Raw genomic sequence first — 19,393 nt, 5'->3', positions numbered from 1 at the left:
CGAAAGATGAAATGCGAGCGAATTTTTTTGTTCACCAAAAGTATGTAAATGAAAAAAAAGCAAGGTGTAAGCATTTCTGTGGTGCAATTGGTTAGCGTGTTCGGCTATTATCCCCCAGGTGGGATTTTTGATCCCACCCAGGGACGCACTTCTTCCTATAGTAAACATCATCACCACAAAAATTTATTTTTTCCGCAAAACCTGAACTATTTTGATATTTGCAGTAGTAAACAATTGAGTACCAGAGTCAACATTACCGGGAATTTCCAATAATTACCGACATTGGCAACTTCCAAGCAGTTAGTATTCACCCATGGAATTATATGTTCCAGTACAGAAAATCGAAAATTAAAGTGCTAATGTGCCAAGAGGGGTGGTCCGAGGCAAAGACTGCGGTAGAGGAAGAATAAACTCCGCACGATAACGCGTGTCTAATACTCGGCCCCTGAAAGGCATCATATTCCTTGAACTGCCTACCAGCTGTGACTCTTGCACGAATTTCGCAGTACGTGTGTACGAGCTTATAATTCAGGAATAACAATGGTTAGACATTTATGGTGGGTTTGTGTTTTGTATTATTTAGTGAATGGAAAAAAAAATTCAAAACTACAGCTCGAATGAAATAATAAAAAAAAGTTTATTTGCCTGTTTGTTGTAACAGCTGTGCCAAAAATATTCATCTACATCAGAATAGTACCTGAACGTGACTGGACCTTATTGGATTTTATGAAATTTATTTTTGCACATCTTCGCCTACGATCAGGAATACCTTCCTGTTTTCAGCGTGTTTATTGTTTCTACCCGTGATCTCGGAAAGAAAGACCCACTACCTGTGAAATAGGTAAAACCGAAATATTCCGGGAATTTGCTGTGGTTTGAGAGGAGTGTATGAAGGTATTAAAGGAGAGAAGAGACGCGCATTCTGCACGGGGAGCGCAGAACCGTGAACCGCGCCTCTCTTTTCTTATATAACCGCTGAGCCCGGACACAGCGTCTCCAGCCAGTTAAATACAGGAGAAACCGCAAGGAAAACAATGTTTCTTTTAATAAGTCTTCTTCTGGTTTTATATTTCGGTCTTTCACATTTGAATGCATACCTTGCAGTTAATCTTTCCTCGATTACAGGCAGCCCAAACAGCTCTTAAGGCAGAAATCGAAGCCTATCTGCTAATCACATAAGTGTTCAAGAAGTATTTCCCTGCCCATCATGTGCCCCCAAGCCGGTTTCTCCGTTTTCCTCTTCCTGTCGTTGTCAGCGAGCACAAGAAGACAGGAAAAACGCAAGGCAGGGAAAAGACGGTAGCTTTTAGAAGTGGGATTTGAACCCACGCCTCTATTCAGAGACCAAAACACCCAAGCAATGGAAAAACACGAGCCCTTAAATCTGGCGCACTAGACCACTCGGTCATCCTGACAAGCTACAGATGTTGGTGTGTTGGAAGCACAAGTAATTCACAAAACTGAGAAATGGTTTGCTGGAGAAGCGCCAAGTTGCCTGTTGTAGCCTAAACGGATCGCGGAAATCAAATATTCGGATAAATTCAGAGTGTGCTTTACAGCCTTCGTGTAATATTGGTGCAGTCGTCTTCACAATCTGGATTATCTCATAAAGAGCGACGTCAGTGTAAAACAGCTATCATTTATAAGAACATTGTAATACGTTGTATTGCATATTAATAATTGATTTATTTTCCTGATTACAATACAGTATATTTTCCTGATTGCAATGTATTGTGAAGCATAAAAGCCAACTGCATCAATCTCTATTACGCATCATTTATGAAGGCGTTTCAAATAGCAGCCAGTGCAGTATTAACGCTTCTGGAGCATGTATTACATTGTAAATAGTCTTATTTAAATCAGTTTAAATTCGCACACTATTTAGACAGCGCCAACCAGTCTGACCTCCTACAACCTGTGCCCGCTGAGTAGATCTTAAAGCAGCTGCAGCCAGAGTAGCCGTAATGGCAACAGTGTTTGGAGTTCGGCTTATTTCTTCTGCAGAACCACCGGTATCGGAATATACTGATCCGCAAAAGAAGCGCTTTCGGTTTCTGATCGTTTTTATTGAGCGCTGCTCTAAACTTTACATTTGCTCGTACTAGTTTCCTCCATGAAAAAAATACGTTTCCCTCATTACTTGATTTCACTTTTTTCTTATCAAATAAATAAAACATATAATTCAATACAATAACCACAGGCAGGAAGGCTCGATGTCTAAGGCGTTGCGTTCAGTTTCGTAGCAGTTTCTCCTAGAGACGTATGTTCAAATCCCACTTCTGATGAAAAGCTTTTCTCGTTAGAGTAGAAACGATAGAAGCCTTAAGTGGGGAAAAACATCACAACATCTCACATTTCACCTGTTTAATGTTAATTGTCTCAGTGATCGATGGCTCTTCTCCCTTGCAGGGTGACGGCAAACTTCTTCAGATAGGGAGTCTCCCAGGTACGGCTTTTCTTCGTCAAGAGCCGAGACAACAGAAACAGACTTCAAACTTCAAACTGACATGAATTACTTCATGAGCGTTTATGACCGTCTGAGAGCAGGCGAAAACGTCATTGGAAATGAGGAAATGTCTGGTGACAGTAAACAGAGCTCACGCTCAGCTGCGAATAAGCGCTCCTCGTCAGTACAGTACTGAGTACCTACGCTTGTTGCGCGGGAGACCGGGATACTTTTCTGTGACAGGGCGCTGGTTTAATTTTTTAACAACCTGACTCCACTTAAAAGTGTGTACTGTGTACTAACTTTCGAACTACTTAGTGCGGTAGAATATGGAGATCATCTCTAGCTCTGAGCTAAACTGCAACAAGAAGTCGTGCTGAACAAAGTCAGAGCTCAGCTGAACGTGTGCTCAGGACACGGGAGCATTGTTGTGGTTCTAATTAGCACGAACTGCAGGGGCTCTGAATCAGAACGTTTCAATTTATCTGTTCAGTAAATTAAAATGCAGGACACGTTAAAATCGGATTATGACTATATAACCGAATTTCCCTCACAGTTTAAAAGATACCAGTAAGGACACACAATTACTGCGAATGCGATACTTATTGGAAATAGTCCCAAAACAAGCACGTATCGCAGCTGGTAGACCCCTGTAATAATTTTGCAGTGACAGAACACTTTGAAGATTTGCAATCTATTTAAATATGAATTTTCTAAATTTCAGTTCTCTTTACTCCCTGGCATAACTGAACTCTCACCTTCACATACTAAAGGCATTACATGCATTAGCTGTGATAATGCTTCTAAGAAACACAGAATGACATTTAGTTTTGTTCCTCATTTCCCCTAAGAAAAAAAAAGGAGTCAATTTCCGCCTGGAATGATTGATGCCCCATCAAACATGTTTTAATATCCCTGGAAGTTTATACAGTAGAATCCTGGTTTGTGGCTTAAATTCAAGGTAAAAAAGACTAAGGAAACGAGTTGGAAACAATGTTGATCTGGGATTTTACTCAGCCGGAACATTTCTCTACATTGGGCAGTATGTGCCAGAGAGCAACTTCTAGTATCCCTTCGATAGCTCAGTTAGTAGAGTGGGGAACTCTAGTGGAAACACTTGGGAATCCTTAGGTTGTTGGTTCAACTCTAGCTTGAAGGAAGGTGCCTTTTGTGTATTTTAATCAAATAGTTAAAATAGTGAATCTGTTTAATTCAGTCGTTGATCAAAAGCTCAATAAACGACAAAGCAGAGGCTCCTGTTCCGAATTCAGCTCCCGTCTGATTGTCTTGTTTTGGCCAAGATCTGATCTATGAATTAAGGGACTACTCTGTCTGCTTTGTAATTCAAAAATACATTTTGTAATGCAAATGTCAAGTTTTTTGTAGATATAAAGGTGTTCTCTGTTTTCAAAGGATAGCTACTTAATTGGCTTTATGATTTGGTATTGATTTTGTATCGTTGTATTATTAACTTTGTGCTTTCTGTGTTTTTATCGTATTGTGGACTTATTTTTTAAACAAATGCTTACAAAGGCAGACACGGCACACATCTGTTTATACCAGCGGTGAATTGTACATTTTTATTAAATACAATCTACTGTGCACTTCTGGGAGTATAACAGGTTTGATATAAAGTGGCAAAAATATAAAAGGGGAAAATACCCCAGACTGCGTGTAAAGGCCTCGTTGTGACTGTTGTTTTATTTTTAGATAAAAATGGCATACTGTGCACGAAATGTTGCAGAAACACAATCTGATATTTTAATAACTTTTATTTTAATAATTTGATAAGTATGAGGCCCTGGATCCAAATCTTCGGTTCTGATTTTTTAAACATGAAATCTTCCCTTCCTCTCGATGTGAGCAATTGTTTTTTTTCACGTTGCGATCGAAAGAGCCTCAGACGCACAGTCTAACAGTAACCAAACCAGAATGGATTCTGCTGGGAGCCGGACTGAGCTCATTCTCACTCCCTGTGCTGAAAACAGAATTATCTCTTCCCCGAACATCGTCTACAGATCACTTGTGTGCTTTTAACCTTCTCGCAGCTACAGGCGAGATTGAAGCTGGAGATGTGAAGGCACCCGCTGGTGCATCTTCTCCAAATTTCACAATCGCGACAGACTTCTCTTTTTAAAAAAAAGTAGATATAGCCCTGAAAAAAGCATTAGCTTTATCAGTTTTTACATTAATCGATTTTGAATCAAATATTATATTTTTGTTGCAATTTACATAATATTAATTATTATTATTGCTTACACTTAAACAGCGCTTTTCTGGACACTCCACTCAAAGCGCTTTATAGGTAATGGGGAATCCCACTACCGCCACCAATGTGCAGCCCCACCTGGACGATGCAACGGCAGCCATACTGTGCCAAAATGCTCACCACACATCAACAATCGGTGGGGAGGAGAGCAGAGTAATGAAGCCAGTTCATAGATGGGGATTATTAGGAGGCCATGACTGGTAAGGGCCAATGGAAAATTGGGCCAGGATGCCGGGTTACACCCCTACTCTTTCAAGAGACGACCTGGGATTTTTAAAGGCCAGAGAGAGTCAGGACCTCAGTTTTACTTCTCAGCCGACGGACGGCACCTGTTTACAGTTTAGTGTCCCCGTCATTATACTGGGGCATTAGGACCCACATGGACCGCAGGGTGAGCGCCCAGCATCAGAAACCAGATGGTACCGTGTGTCGGGCTCGGCTGTGAGCAGGACAATGACGTCACGGGGACAAAGTAGAAAAAATCAAAACAGTTCTGTAAAAGACCTGTGTCAGCTGTCGGTTCGCAGTCTGGACTCTAAATCCATCGATCTGATTTCAAATCTCTCTAACACCTGAGCTGCGGCTTCTTTCGAGTGGTTATTCAGGAGAACATTATGTTAATTGTATAGATGAAACGTTTAATATATTCAGGTGGGTAGCTACTTCAGCATGCATATCTGCAAAGAAACAAGTAATATTGTAGGTTTATTCCATGCTGAAAAGAGAAGAGAGAAAACAAACCTGAAGAAGTTTTCATAGCTGAAACGTTGTGTTTTCTCTCTTCTCTTTTCAGCATGGAATAAACCTATTACTTGTTCCTTTAATATATTGTTCGGTTTAGCTCAAAATGCTTTACTACTACAAGAGAGGATTATAGTATGGAGGATGAGACAAATTTATGATTTCTTGGAAGAAAATGTTTTTTCTTTGCATTCGAAATGAATCGAAACTTTAGTGCGACACACAAACCCTTTGTCTTTTTTAAAGATATAATATTTTTAAACAGACAAGTATAGAAAAAGTTTTTTTTTTACTTAGAAAGTTTGGACGGGGGCGATGTATTACTAGTAGTGGCACTGAGGTCACTATGGTGCTGTTGAGCACCATAAGATTAGGGCCAGTGGTGTAATGTATAATGCATCTGCCTTTGAATCAGAAGATTGTAGGTTTGACTCCTGTCTGGCTCATGTTGCTTTTAAACCAATCAGGGTCCTCAGTAGTAGATTTTCTTTATGTAAATTAACTGCAGCTGAAAGCTATAGAAAACACGTTGGGTAAATTGAAATGAACTGTCGAATTGTTTTGCACGAAGCTGCAGACTACTTAACACGGTACTGTCTGAAGGTCAGCTCCTGCTCTGAGCTCAATAGCAATGCAAAACTGTGCGTAACAAAGTTGGCGAGCAGCTGAACTTGTGCTAAGTAGTCAGTTCGGTGATTAGGGTTCAGTACTGGCGTTGTTCTAATTAGTACAAACTGCACAGGCTAAATCAGACCATTTCAAATAGTCTGATCAGTGTAGGACAAATTAATGTAGAATTATTACTTTGTCTGTCTCTTGTTTGTATATAAATGAATGTCTCTGACAACTTAATGTTAGTTTTTAATTTAGTTTTAGTTTTATGATGTAGGTCAGGTGTTGACATATGCACAAACTCACGAAATGTCTCAATCCTGATTCAGCTCATGCTTCATGCGAGTGAAGTGATTCCTCCTGCTTCTCGTACAACCATATCAGAACAGAAGCCCGTGTCACCCGGCTCTGATTCAAGACCGACTCACATCTTGACAAGGTGCCCCTTTGGAATAGTTGTCAGAAAATGTGAGAAAAGGAAAGTTATGTACAGTAAGCTCTCACACACAGCTCTCAAACACAGCATTAGAGATTGGAATCTGATTGTAAAAAAAAAACTGCCCGTCTCCCCGGCGTTTAACGGTGCTGTTGTTTTTATTTTACATATTGTTAGCATTTTAATGAATTGTTAAAAGATTTATACACAAATCGCTAAATACGAAACGTAAAAAACCCAACTGTAAGCAATTGACCATTCATATTCCTGAATTTTAAATCCCTGTGTTTATCTGTGTCCAAGTGCCTGGTGCAGCTATTTTGAAAGCATACCTCAAGGAGGACTTTACAGGCAGTCTGGGGTATTTTCTCCATTTTATATCGAACCTGGTATACTCCCAAAAGTGCACAATAGCTTGTACTGTGTGCCCTGTTTGCCTTTGTAAGCATTTATTTAAAAAATAAGTTCACAATACGATAAAAACAGAGAAAGCACGAACTTAATAATATAACGATTCAAAATCAAAACCAAATCATAAAGTCAATTAAGTACCTAACTTTTGAAAACAGACAACACTTTATCTACAAAAAACTTGACATTTGTATCTGTTTTTGCTTTTATTACAAAGCAGACAGAGCAGTCCCTGAACTTAAAGACCAGATTTGTTAAAATCCCTTGTACCAATTTTAGATTGATCTTGATCAGAACACGACCATCAGACGTGAGGGGAATTCGGAACAGGAGCCTCTGCTTCGTCGTTTATTGAGCTTCTGATCAATGTCTGAGTGAAAGTTATTTATTGTCTTTGATTAAAGTATGCAAAAGTCACCTGCGTACACCTTTTAGCTAATAAATTCATCGTACATTTATATCCCATCAATATTATAATTACACTTATATAGCGCTTTTTCTGGACACTCAAAGCTCCCCTCCACCACAACCAATGTGCAGCCATAGTCAACAGAACGCTCACCACACATCAGAGATCAGTGGGGAGGAGAGCAGAGTAATATAGCAAATTCATAGAGGGGGATTATTAGGAGGCCATGATTAGTAAGGGCCAATTGGAAATTTGGCCAGGACACCGGGGTTACACCCCTACTCTTTTCGAGAAGCACCCTGGGATTTTTAATGACCACAGAGAGTCAGGACCTCAGTTTTACGTCTCTGCCATACGGCTGCTGCCATATCACCTTGCAATATATATATTGAAATATTAGCAATATTATCTTGCACTAAATGTAGCTCTAAATAAATGCAAATTTTAAAAAATATTTTAAAATAAATCCTATTCCATATATTGTAACTTTCTGGTATTTAGAATTTTTATCTGAGGATGCAGGGGGAAGTATTATACAACTGTGAAAGAGGCTCGAATTTTAATACAATTTCGATCAAAAGAAAACCAAAATCCGTAAGATTTTACCGTTCAGTTGAAAGATTTGAAGAAACTCTCAAAGAAGCAACTGCAGTTGGAGAGATTTGATTTGAACCGATGTTCGCAGCTCAATAATCCATTCGTCCTCGAAAGAAGCAAAGGTTAGTATGTTTTGAGTGTCACCATGATCTTCTTCTCAATCCAAACGAAAGGTTTTATGTGATCCTGATCCCATTAGAAAAAGAGTCCATTTCCGCCTGCACTGATATCCCTTCAAATGTTTTATAAGAACTCTGGACGTTTATAGAGTAGAAGCCTGGTCCATTTCTTCTACTAAACAAGACTATGGGAGTGAGTATTTTGATGTCGAACTGGGATTTAAATAGAGAGGAACACTGCACTACACTGGGCTACGCGTGTGACAAAACGTTTATTTTCCGACCTCTCGATAGCTCAGTTGCTAGCTCTTAAGACTGTAGAAAAAGCAGCGAGTATTTCTTATGTCCCTGGTCTGAATCCAGTTTGAAGGATGGTGTTTTCTTGTTCCTTAATCAAAAAGTGAAAATTGCGAATTTGTCTTTCACTTTGACGTTCACCCGAAAGCTCAGTATACAAAGAAGTAGAGGCTCCTGTTCTGAATAATCCTCACGTCTGATTGTTTTGCTTAGACCTTAAAAATGTACACTGTGGACTGTTTGCTCTTCCTAACACAATTAAAAAGCTGCCGACAAACTTACCGATCGGGAGTTTAGTTCAGTGACAGCGCGCACTTAAGACGCTCCGTTTTCTATCGCCGGCATCTCTGTATTCTTTTTAAACGCGATATTTTTTATTCTTCGTGTGTGAATTTCAGGGAGACTCATAAACCCTTTGTCTGTTTTAAAGATACATTATTTTAAACCAGACATAATGAAAGACGTAGTAACTAGACACACGTACAAAACACATGAATAGTAGCGGCTCTGAACTCAATGTGGTGCTGTATAGGAATGCAATACGAACGCCAATGGCACAATGGATAACGTGTCTGATTACGGATCAGAAGACTTTAGGTTTGTACACACTACTCAACACTGACATCGAAGTGTGTGCGGTCCTACACAACCTCACTATCGACTAGATGAGTCTTCTGTTCTATCTCCGATTCTTTCCGCACATTCCTGCTATTTCACCACCGTTATTGTAGGATAACAGCCACAGACAGGAGAAGATATACTATTCCGAACAAATGTCTTAAAAAATCACGTTGAAAAGGGTGACAATAAGTTTTTGTTTCTTTAACGTAACCTTACTTTTGACTGTAAAGTTCACATTATTTTCTGTAGCCGCAAATCCCCAATATTTCAGCTGTCTCCCGAGAAACACAAGCGTGGAGTCAAATCATATTAAATAACACAACACATCTATTAATTTAACACCCAGATGTGACAGAACACATGTAAGACTTACACACAGCTTTTAATATGCGATAGTGAATTTGCAGGTGTCCTGGGGAGGGAAGAGAACTGATATTAAGGAAATACATATTTAAAGGGGATGTAAGTCTGAAATGTGTTTTGTCACATCTGGGTGTTAAATGAATAGTTTTTTAGCATTATTTATTGTGTTTTGACTCTATACTTGTGTTTCTCAGGAGACAGCAGAAATATTGATGTTTACATTTATATTCACATTCCCGGTGATATTGACTTAGGTACTCAACTATTTACTTGTAGTTTGACTCGTGTCAAAAGTTGAAAATCTCTGCAAACATCAAGATGGCTAAGGACGTGCAAAGAAACTCAATCACATTTAGAGAAGGTAATGTTTAGATCGGATTAATTCGAAGTGTGTCTCTGGGTGCGTTTGATGTACGAACGTTGTGTTTAACTGAAGCACACCCTGACTGAGTGTGCCATAGAAACTGACACATGTCGTATTTTTCTACATTCACAGATTTTTGGCTAAAGTAAAAAAAAAATCGTTGTCATTTTCTTGCCAGCTGGCAGTAATTCTTTTGCACTGATAACAAAGATAAGCATTTTAGCTTTCGCAATGTGTGGAGTTCTTGAAAAACAAGTTGTGCCAAAAACGAAATAAACACCTCCATTAAACTTAATGCAGAAGCATGTTGTCTATAACAATAAACGGTGCAAGAAGACAGGAGAAAACATGCACCAGGAAATGTTGTGTTTAGAAGAAGTGAGTTAACATGAAAAGTGACCTAATTTACCGGAGCAAATGCTCACCTAGCAAGATCTGCTTTACTACAAGAGAGAAGTAGAGTGAAAGACATGAATATTTCACGCTGCTGTAGAACAAAACGCTTTTTTCTTGGAATTCTAAATCAATTAGATATTCAGAGCGACAAATAAAGGCTTTGTCTGCTTAAAAGTGATGATTTTTTAAAACTGATAAAAATGTAGAAAACACGTTTCTCACTTAGAAATTTAAGATGGGGGTGGGGTATTACTAGTAGCGGCGCTGAACTCACCATGGTGCAATTCATTTACGTGACGGGCTAGTGGTTTAATGGATAACGCGTCTGATTTCGGTTTATTAGATTGTCGATTCGACTTCTACCGGGGTTGTGTGATTTAAATCAGGCTCCTCAGAAATAGATGTCCGTTATGTAAATGAACCGCACCTGAAAGCAAACGGTGGGTCTGGGTTCCTTTCTTTCCTGCATGAAATAGCAAATCGTTACAAAAAAAAACACCAACTAATGTTCAATAGCGTTAGTCATTTAAGTAAACATGAATATACTGTAAGGTCTTGGTACATGGGAGTTGATTTCAACCACAATTAAAAAGGGCAAATTATAATTACAGGCTTCAGACACTTTTTCATACAAAAGTGACCAAACACTCCCTAACTTTCAGGTTTGCTTGAACCTGTAACAGAAAGGAGTCTGAAACTTCCATTCTCTGATGTTACTGTCTCTAAAGTCGGACGTGATGTTTCGGGGATGTGCAGTGTGCCTTTTCTCTTGTCGTGTTCAAGATGATTCGCTGCATACGCTCCTGACTGGGTGTTCTGTACTGCGCTGTTATTTCGTTCAGATTACTTATGTGGTGGACAGATAAAACCCGAGTGGGTGGTGTAATTTCCGGGTTCGGCACCAGCAGCACCTGCAAACACATCAGCTGAGCTCGACGTGATTTGAACACGCAACCTTCTGATCAGGAATCAGAGGCGCTACCGTTGGGCCACGAGATCACTCGCCGCAAGTGCTTTTAATTCCCCCAAAGAGAACAATCAGCGTCCCTGAAAAAGATTTTTTTCATTCTCTCCTGTGAGGAGCGCCGCTCTTCCAACGAGGGTCTCTTCTTCCCAGACCACAGATTATTCTTTCCGTCCGGCTCTCTCACAGAGAGCAGACACACCGTCTCCACTGATGTGTTTACTACATCTATAGATCTGACCCCCTACAGCCCCGATATTCCTGGACAGGATATTTACCACCAGCCACGTGAACTTCTCGAGGAGCACAATTAACACAGAATCCTCTCTCCATTTAGCAAATAACAGAAAACACTGTTTACCTGTCAAGACAGAAAACCAGGCTGCTCCAGGTGAGGCTTAAACTCACAACCTCGGCATGACTCCACTGATCATGTCATTTTACATGGCCTGAACCAGGAAAGAGTTTGGAAGTCAAGAAGTTATGGTGTTGTTTTAATACTTGCCTACTCTTTTAATTTTTCGGTCAAATCTTTTATTTGGGAGTACTTTCAATTGATTTTAATCCTTGCCATGGTGCATCTTGAATAATGTTCTTATAGGCTTCAGTTTGGAAAAGTGCGCTCTTCAGAAGCTACCGAAACCGCTAATGGTTACATAACACTTAATGCAAAAGCAACGGTCGTGTTTGAAAAAGAATATTACTTGCTATGAATACAAACACTGTTACAGGAGGCGTGTTAGGGCTATTTTAGCTTAGATAATCAATTCATCTTACATTTCTTCTCCATCTATATCAACAGCGTAATCGCTACTGAGCGCTAAAGGCAGGTCCTGGCAATACAATCTTCTTTGGAAAACATTTTTAAAACTATTTCCACTACCATCCGTAAAGTAAAAGATACCAATTGCACGCAACTAATAAAATCTCTTTTCCAGGGACGTTGTAGCTAGATGCAAATTACAATCGAAAATGTATCAGCTTTAAAACTTTCTTTTGGATCCACAGGATGATCAGCATGAGCCATCAAAGAGCCTGTAGCTACAAGAAGGTTAAAAGCGCACAAGTGATCTGTCTTTGGTCAAATGAATTGCTGGAGCAGTAGGACGCAGAACAATATCTAGCAGCTGTAGACAATGTTCGGGGAAGAGATAATTCTGTTTTCAGCACAGGGAGTGAGAATGAGCTCAGTCCGGCTCCCAGCAGAATCCATTCTGGTTTGGTTACTGTCAGACTGTGCGTCTGAGGCTCTTTGGATCGCAACGGGAAAAAAAAAGAACAAAAAACATTTGCTCACATCTTGTGATTTCCACGAGAGGAAGAGAAGATATCACTTTAAAAAAATCATAACTGAAGATTTGGATCCGGGACCTCATACTTGTCAAATGATTAAAATAATAATTATGAAAATATCAGGTTGTGTTTCTGCAACATATCGTGCACAGTACGCCATTTTTTCTAAAAATACAGTAGATTGTACTTAATAAAAATGTACAATTCACCGCTGGTATAAACATATGTGTGCTGTGTTTGCCTTTGTAAGCATTTGTTTAAAAAATAAGTTCACAATACGATAAAAACACAGAAAGCACAAACTTAATAATATAACGATACAAAATCAATACCAAATCATAAAGCCAATTAAGTACCTATCCTTTGAAAACAGTGACATTTGTATCTACTTTTGAATTACAAATCAGACAGAGTAGTCCCTTAATTCAAAGATCAGATCTTGGCCAAAACAAGACAATCAGATGTTAGCTGAATTCGGAACAAGAGCCTCTGCTTTATCGTTTATTGAGCTTTTGATCAACGTCTGAGTGAAAAAGATTCGCTATTTTAACTCTTTGATTAAAGTTCACAAAAAGCACCTTCTTTCGAGCTGGAGTTAAAACAGCAACTTATGGATTCCTAACTGTTTTTAATACAATCCACAGCACTACCAACTGAGCTATCGAAGGGATCTAAAGCGCTCCTCTCCTCTGGCACATATTGCCCAATGTAGTGAAATATTCCGGGTGATTAAATTCCAGTTCGACATCAAGTTTCCAACTCGTTTCCTTAGTCATGTTTACCTTGAATTTAAGCCACAAACTAGGATTCTACTGTATAAACTTCCAGGGATGTTACAAAATGTTTGATTGGGCATCAATCATTACAGGCGGAAATTCACTCCTTTTTTTTCTCGAGGCATCATATTAAACATTTCATTTGGATCGAGAAGAGGATCACCATGAGAAACAGAACAAACTGTTTGATTCCGTCTTTATTGGGAGCTGTATCACAGCTAATGCATGTAAAGCCTTAGGTGTGCGATAGTGAGAGTTCAGTTATGCCAGGGAGTGGGAGTGAAGAGAACTGAACTGAAATTTAGTAAATTCACATTTAAATAGAGTGTAAATCATCAAAGTGTTCTGTCACTTAAAATGTATTACAACACTACCAGGAGTGGGGATTGAACCGACGTGGACACTTGTCCATTGGATCTTAAGTCCAACGCCTTAACCACTCAGCCATCCTGGTCTACAGCAATTTGCTGCTCAGTTGTTTAACATTTAAATATGATTCCACAATTAAAAAGAATTAAACCGGCGCCCTGTCACAGAAACGTGCCCCGGTTTCCAGCGCAACAAGCAGGGGAACTCAGCACTATACTAACGAGAAGTGCTTGCCCGGAGCTGAGCGTGAGCTCTGTTTACGGTCAGCAGTCATTTCCTCTTTTCCAAAGACATTTTCGCCTGCTATCAGTAATTAATGTCGGTTTGAAGTCTGTTCCTGTTGTCTCCGCTCTTGACGAAGAGCAGCCTTACGTAGGAGACTCCCTCTCTCAAGAAGTTTGCCATCACCCTGCAAGAGAGAAGAGCCATCAACCACCGAGGCAACGACTAAGACACTCAACATTAAACACATGACATGTGAGATGTTTTCTACTTAGGGATGTTATCGTTTCCACTCTAACTTCTTTGTCAGAAGTGGGATTTGAACAAACATCTCTAGGGGAAACTACAACCTGAACGCAACGCCTTGGACCACCAGCCATCCTGCATGTGGCTCTTAAATGGAATGATATGTTTTATTTATTTCTACTTGATGATAAGGGAAAAAAAAGTTAAATGTAATTAGGGAAATGTCTTTCTTCATGGGGAAAACAAGCCTGAGCAAATGTAAAGTTTAGAGCAGCGCTCAATAAAAACTATCTGAAACCGGTAGCGCTTCTTATGCGGATCAGTATATTCCGATACCAGTGGTTCTGCAGAACAAATAAGAAAAGCTGAACTCCAAGCACTGTGTTGCCATTACTGCTACTCTGGCTGCAGCTGCTTTAAGATCTACTCAGCGGGCACAGAATGTTGTATGAGGTCAGACTGGTTTACGATGTCTAAATAACAGTATGCGAATTTAAGCTTATTTAAATAAGGGTATTTAGAATATAATACATGCTCCAAAAGCGTTAATCCTTCACTGGCTGCTATTTGAAACGCCTTCATAAATGACACGTAATAGAGATTTATGCAGCTAGATTTTATGCTTCACCATACATTGCAGTCAGGAAAATAAATCAATTTTCTTTAACACCTCTGGATAAAATTCTTCTGTGGAGCAGGTTTCAGACCTCTGCATACAGCGCCCTTGATGTCATTTTATTTTTACAGCAGCAAGCATCCTGAAAGTTTTTTTTAATATTTGTTATTTGAACAACAAAAATACATATAATACAAAAAAGAGCACATATGACGTATCAACAACATCGTCAGGGGCACGTGGTATAATCCAATTACACTTTCTGAAAAATCTACTGTCCATGCAAATGTACATGCTGATCTACAGGGTTCTTTTCTGCACTGAGCTGCTCATTTGAAATCCAGAAGGCAACACAGACGCGCTCCTATACCAAGAATCTTATCTGGACCACCTGGGTAAAAAAACAGGAAACCTAAGCACTAATCTATACTGACAGCTTTTGAAAAGGAGCTCTGTAATATGCACAAATACAGTACAAAGACAAAGTATAAATACTCCATAGGTTTAAAATTCAGGAATATGAATGGTCAATTGTTTACAATTGGAGTTTTTATGTTTCGTATGATTTAGCGACTTTTTTACAACATGTAAAAAAAAACAGCACACCTAAATGACAAAGCCTTAGAGCTACAGAGAAAAACAAATTGCATTTAAAGTAATTTTAAAGGCTCGAGATAACATTGCACTATAAACGCAAATGTTTGTCTTCTTTGTCGCACTTACGTTTTGTTGCTTTAGCAAATTTCATGCAGTTTATTTCTGACACAAGACATAACAAGCTTGTGTATTTATGACAAAAAAGCAGGGAAACAATTTTCATTGACCTTGAAACTAAAATTGTTAAAAAGTAAGTTAAATGCACATATAGTAAATATATTTTCTCATATAATGGTGTGTTTTTTTTGTCTAAAAATCGTTCATGAATGGTTTAACAGACACTTTGCATGATTAAAAAAATATATTTATGAATCTTAACGTTTTATACAATAACGTTTTATTGTGAACATGAGCCCTGTTTATCGATATCAACAATACAGTTCTGGATTTTATTCTGCCTTCCTACACACATGTGAATTTTCTTTCACACAACAGCTCGCATGTGTGGTAGCGTATTAGCGTCAGGGATAAAAAGAATGATGTTGGCTTTTAAATGATAAACCATTTGCGTTTATACAAAATCAAAATGTGTTGTCGCAGACATTGGGACATACTCTGTTTAAACACCTGTCGTTTTCTCTTATATTGGCTCCTGTGCTTCGGTCCATTTGAGAGAGAAGACACTGAAAAAGTCATGTGAAAGTGGATTTTGCACCTGCGACAGTGCTGTAGTGGTATCATACAGACACCCATACAAATCCATCACAGGCTGGAAGCTCTGGAAGGCAACGTAAAATATTGCTCTGTCTGTTGGTGGATTAGGTATGCATGCTACATTTCAACGCAAAATGCAATGTAAAAAGATCAAATTTGATTCAAAATCGATTAACGTAAAAACCGATAAAGCTCATGTTTTTTATCTAGTTTTATCTATATCTATATCTATTTTTTCAAAGGTCTTAAAAAAATGTTTATCGAGATTGTGAAAGTTAGAGAAGGTGTACCAGCGCGTGCCTTTATATCCCCAGCTTCAGTCTCGCCTGTAGCTGCGAGAAGGTTAAAAACAAATCAGGTTTCTACAGTATGAACTTCCGGGGATATTACAAAATGTTTGATGGGGCATCAATCGTTTCAGGCAGATATTGACACCTTTTTTTCTCGAGGGATCATATTAAACATTTCATTAGTATCGAGAGGAGGATCACCATGAGACACAGAACAGTTTAATTCTGTCTTTATTAGAAAGTAGTGTTTGTGCTACATTAAAAATATTTTCATGGAAATATAGAAGTTGTGATTTTTAAAACTTATATTTGAATCGAAATGTGGTTTTGAGTTAAATATTAGCGTGTAATGTAATTAGTTTGTGTTTGTCATTACTATATATATATATTCCCATGTTACTATAATTTGTAGCTGAAGTTTACTAGTTGTGTTTTTTATGATATATTGTAATAAACAATATTGTAATAAACATTATCATGTTTATTACAATATTGTATAAAATGCATAATTTGAACTACATATTTTTCAGGTGTGAATAATTGTATATTTTCAGAATAAATTTCTAAACCAAATCATTGGCTTGATTTACTCGTTTCTACACCTATAAGACCTATCTTTGATGTATAATAGACCTTTTATACATCAAAGGTCTATTATACATCAAACCTTTTATACCTTTAACTATATAGGTATAATAGTCCTCTAAATGTATCCGTATAATAGAACTCCAACCATTTATGTATAATGGACATACTGTATAATCAGAGATGTCTAATTGACTTATAATGATATACATATATTAGAATTTCATTCTAGTCCCATTAAGGGACATTTTGAGCTGTAGAAACATTTTATCATTCCGTACTTTCCTGTGCAGTCAGGCCAGTTCCACTTCAACTGCGCCCAACAACGGAGGTCGTTTTGAAAACAACGAGAGTAAAGGGACACTGCATGTCTGCAGAACATCACGTCCGAGTTTCAGGACAGTAACATCAGAGATTGGAAGCTAGGGAGTTTCAGGTCTGTTTTTTATTATAGGTTCATGAAAGTCTAAATACCTTTGCAAGAAGTTTTTCAGAATCCCAGTCAAATCCAGTACAATTGCTGCACAGATCTGCATTCTACAATTAGAAAACTGTCCGTTTAATCAAACACGCCTCATAAAGCATTTTTAAAACAGGAATGTGTCTTTCTATAAAAATAAAATGACTTGAAGGGTGCTATAAGCTAAGGTGTGAAAGCCTGCTCTACAGAAGAAGTATATCCAGAGGTGCCAAAGAAGTCGAGGTTTCACCTCGTGAGAGAAAGCATCTCAGAAAACGAAGTTGCAGTCGCTTCCATGCGTCTTAACACCACTAGGTGAGACAACAAGAGCTGAAGAGCCGCTGTCGAGAGTAACGCGGCCGAGCGCTCTAAGGAGCTGGATTAAAGCTCCAGTCTCTTCGGGGGCATCTTTTGGGATTACACCACTGCTACGTATCTCCTTGTTAAAAATCCCTTTTTTTGTTGTTGCTGCCTCCAGGCGATGTAAACAAGATTCAGAAAAAAATAATTTATCCATCCTTGGTGGCACGGTGCCCAAGTGGTAAGGTGTTGGTCTTATAAACCAAAGATTGTGGGTTCAAGCCCCACCTGTGCCTGTTTCATTTGTCACCACTCTCCTTTAGTTTCAAAGTCTTTAAAAAATTTGCAATGTAGGAGTTTCTATAGTAAGAAGAACATAACTGTCACCAGTGATTAGTGTTCGTGCATATCCTGCCCTGTTTCTTAGTCGACAAAGCCTGTCTCTCTTCACACCCATCTTTCGAATGATCGTCTCAGCATTGGGAAGGAACGTGCGTTTGGTACAACCCCCACTCCATGGTCTGATCACAAACAGATCGAGTGAGCTGTCAGTCTAGGTTGGAAGTACCGTTCAAAAGCACTAAAAATCTGACTTAGGAACGAGAAGACCGAGTTTTTTTTTTAAACGAGTAAACGATAAAATTATATAAGTAGTGGGACAAAACATTGTCTGCCTGCAAGACTATGTCATGCTAAACGCTACAAATTGTGTTCTTCCAGTTGTGTCAATCGTCCTAAAGTTACGGAAAATCAGATGCAACTGGTGCATTCAGCATACATTTCTTCAGGATAGTCGAATGGTTTAAAATAACGATTTCATAGATTCGTGTCTTTTAAGCTTTGTGTTCAGCTCTCCAAATAGAGGCGCGGGTTCAAATCCCACTCCCGACAGTAAGCCGTTTTACCCCGTCTTACACTGTTCCAGTCTTGTTGTGCTCGCTGACAATCACAATAGGAGGAAAATGGAGAAACTGCTTCACAAGAACATAACGGACAGAAAAAAGCTTCATAAACACGTGAATGTGATTAGCAGCAGTAAGGTATGCATTCAAATGTTTAAGGCAGATTTATAAAAGCAGCAGAAGAAAGGTGCAGCACAAGGCAATTTGTGAGAATTCATGGGTTTTTATGTGGCTTGGACCCCCTTTTCATTTTCATTTTCAAACTTCAGAACCGAATAACAAAAAGGTTTCATGTAAGACCGTTGGAAATACCGGTTTCATGATGTATTCGGCGAACCTGAATGAAATATTTTAGTGCGTGCTCAAATGCGAAGAATTAAAAAAAAACCTGGAAAATCAACTCTTGCAGTAAATGTCATAAATTTAAAGCGTGTAGTCTGCATGAACAGAGCAACGCAGCAGTCTGTAAAAACGAAGCCACAAGTCCTCTTTTATCTCGGGCAGTGCATTCCAATAAGATGGCTCTGCAGAAGACATGAGAAATGCCGAACTCGTTGTTGCCATTATTGCTACTCTTGCTACTGTAGTTTTAAGCTCTAATCAGCGGGCATGTACAGTTGTACAGGAGGTAGACTATTTTGCGCCATCAAAATTCCATTATGTGAATTTAAGGTTTTATTAATAACAGCATTAACTATACAATGCCCGCTCAAAAACCGCTACCCATTAGCTTAAGAAGCAGCCGTGTTTTAACAAAGTGTGGTATTCAAACAGTAAATGCTGAAGTATTTAATACTTGTGAGCAGATCTTCCTCGAGTCAGACACACTCTTGCTCGCCCGATGCTTTCAGAGCAATATCTGAATCGAGGCTCAAAATGGAAAGAAAGCTGAATCAGGCAATGGTCATAAGGCACTCTGGGTCACTGTACCCTATAACGTCCTGCTTGCACTGTCCTACTAAAAGCTTAGAGGGATCA

At 38.9% G+C, this 19,393-nt stretch overlaps 2 non-coding genes and 1 pseudogene across 2 annotated transcripts; 2 read left to right on the top strand and 1 right to left on the bottom strand.

Annotated features, from left to right (window-relative positions):
- LOC138242482 (zinc finger protein 271-like) overlaps window positions 1-19,393 on the top strand; it is a 372,248-nt pseudogene that overhangs the window by 89,436 nt on the left and 263,419 nt on the right.
- trnal-uaa (transfer RNA leucine (anticodon UAA)) lies at window positions 13,486-13,568 on the bottom strand. Its single transcript has one exon. It is a non-coding gene; the product is annotated as a tRNA-Leu (tRNA).
- Window positions 17,738-17,809, top strand: trnai-uau (transfer RNA isoleucine (anticodon UAU)). Its single transcript has one exon. It is a non-coding gene; the product is annotated as a tRNA-Ile (tRNA).

This window comes from Lepisosteus oculatus, chromosome 14 (genome assembly GCF_040954835.1).
Source record: "Lepisosteus oculatus isolate fLepOcu1 chromosome 14, fLepOcu1.hap2, whole genome shotgun sequence".
NCBI classification, from domain to species: domain Eukaryota; kingdom Metazoa; phylum Chordata; class Actinopteri; order Semionotiformes; family Lepisosteidae; genus Lepisosteus; species Lepisosteus oculatus.
The sequence above is the reverse complement of the archived record's forward strand: the minus strand, read 5'-3'. Positions and strand labels throughout refer to the sequence as shown.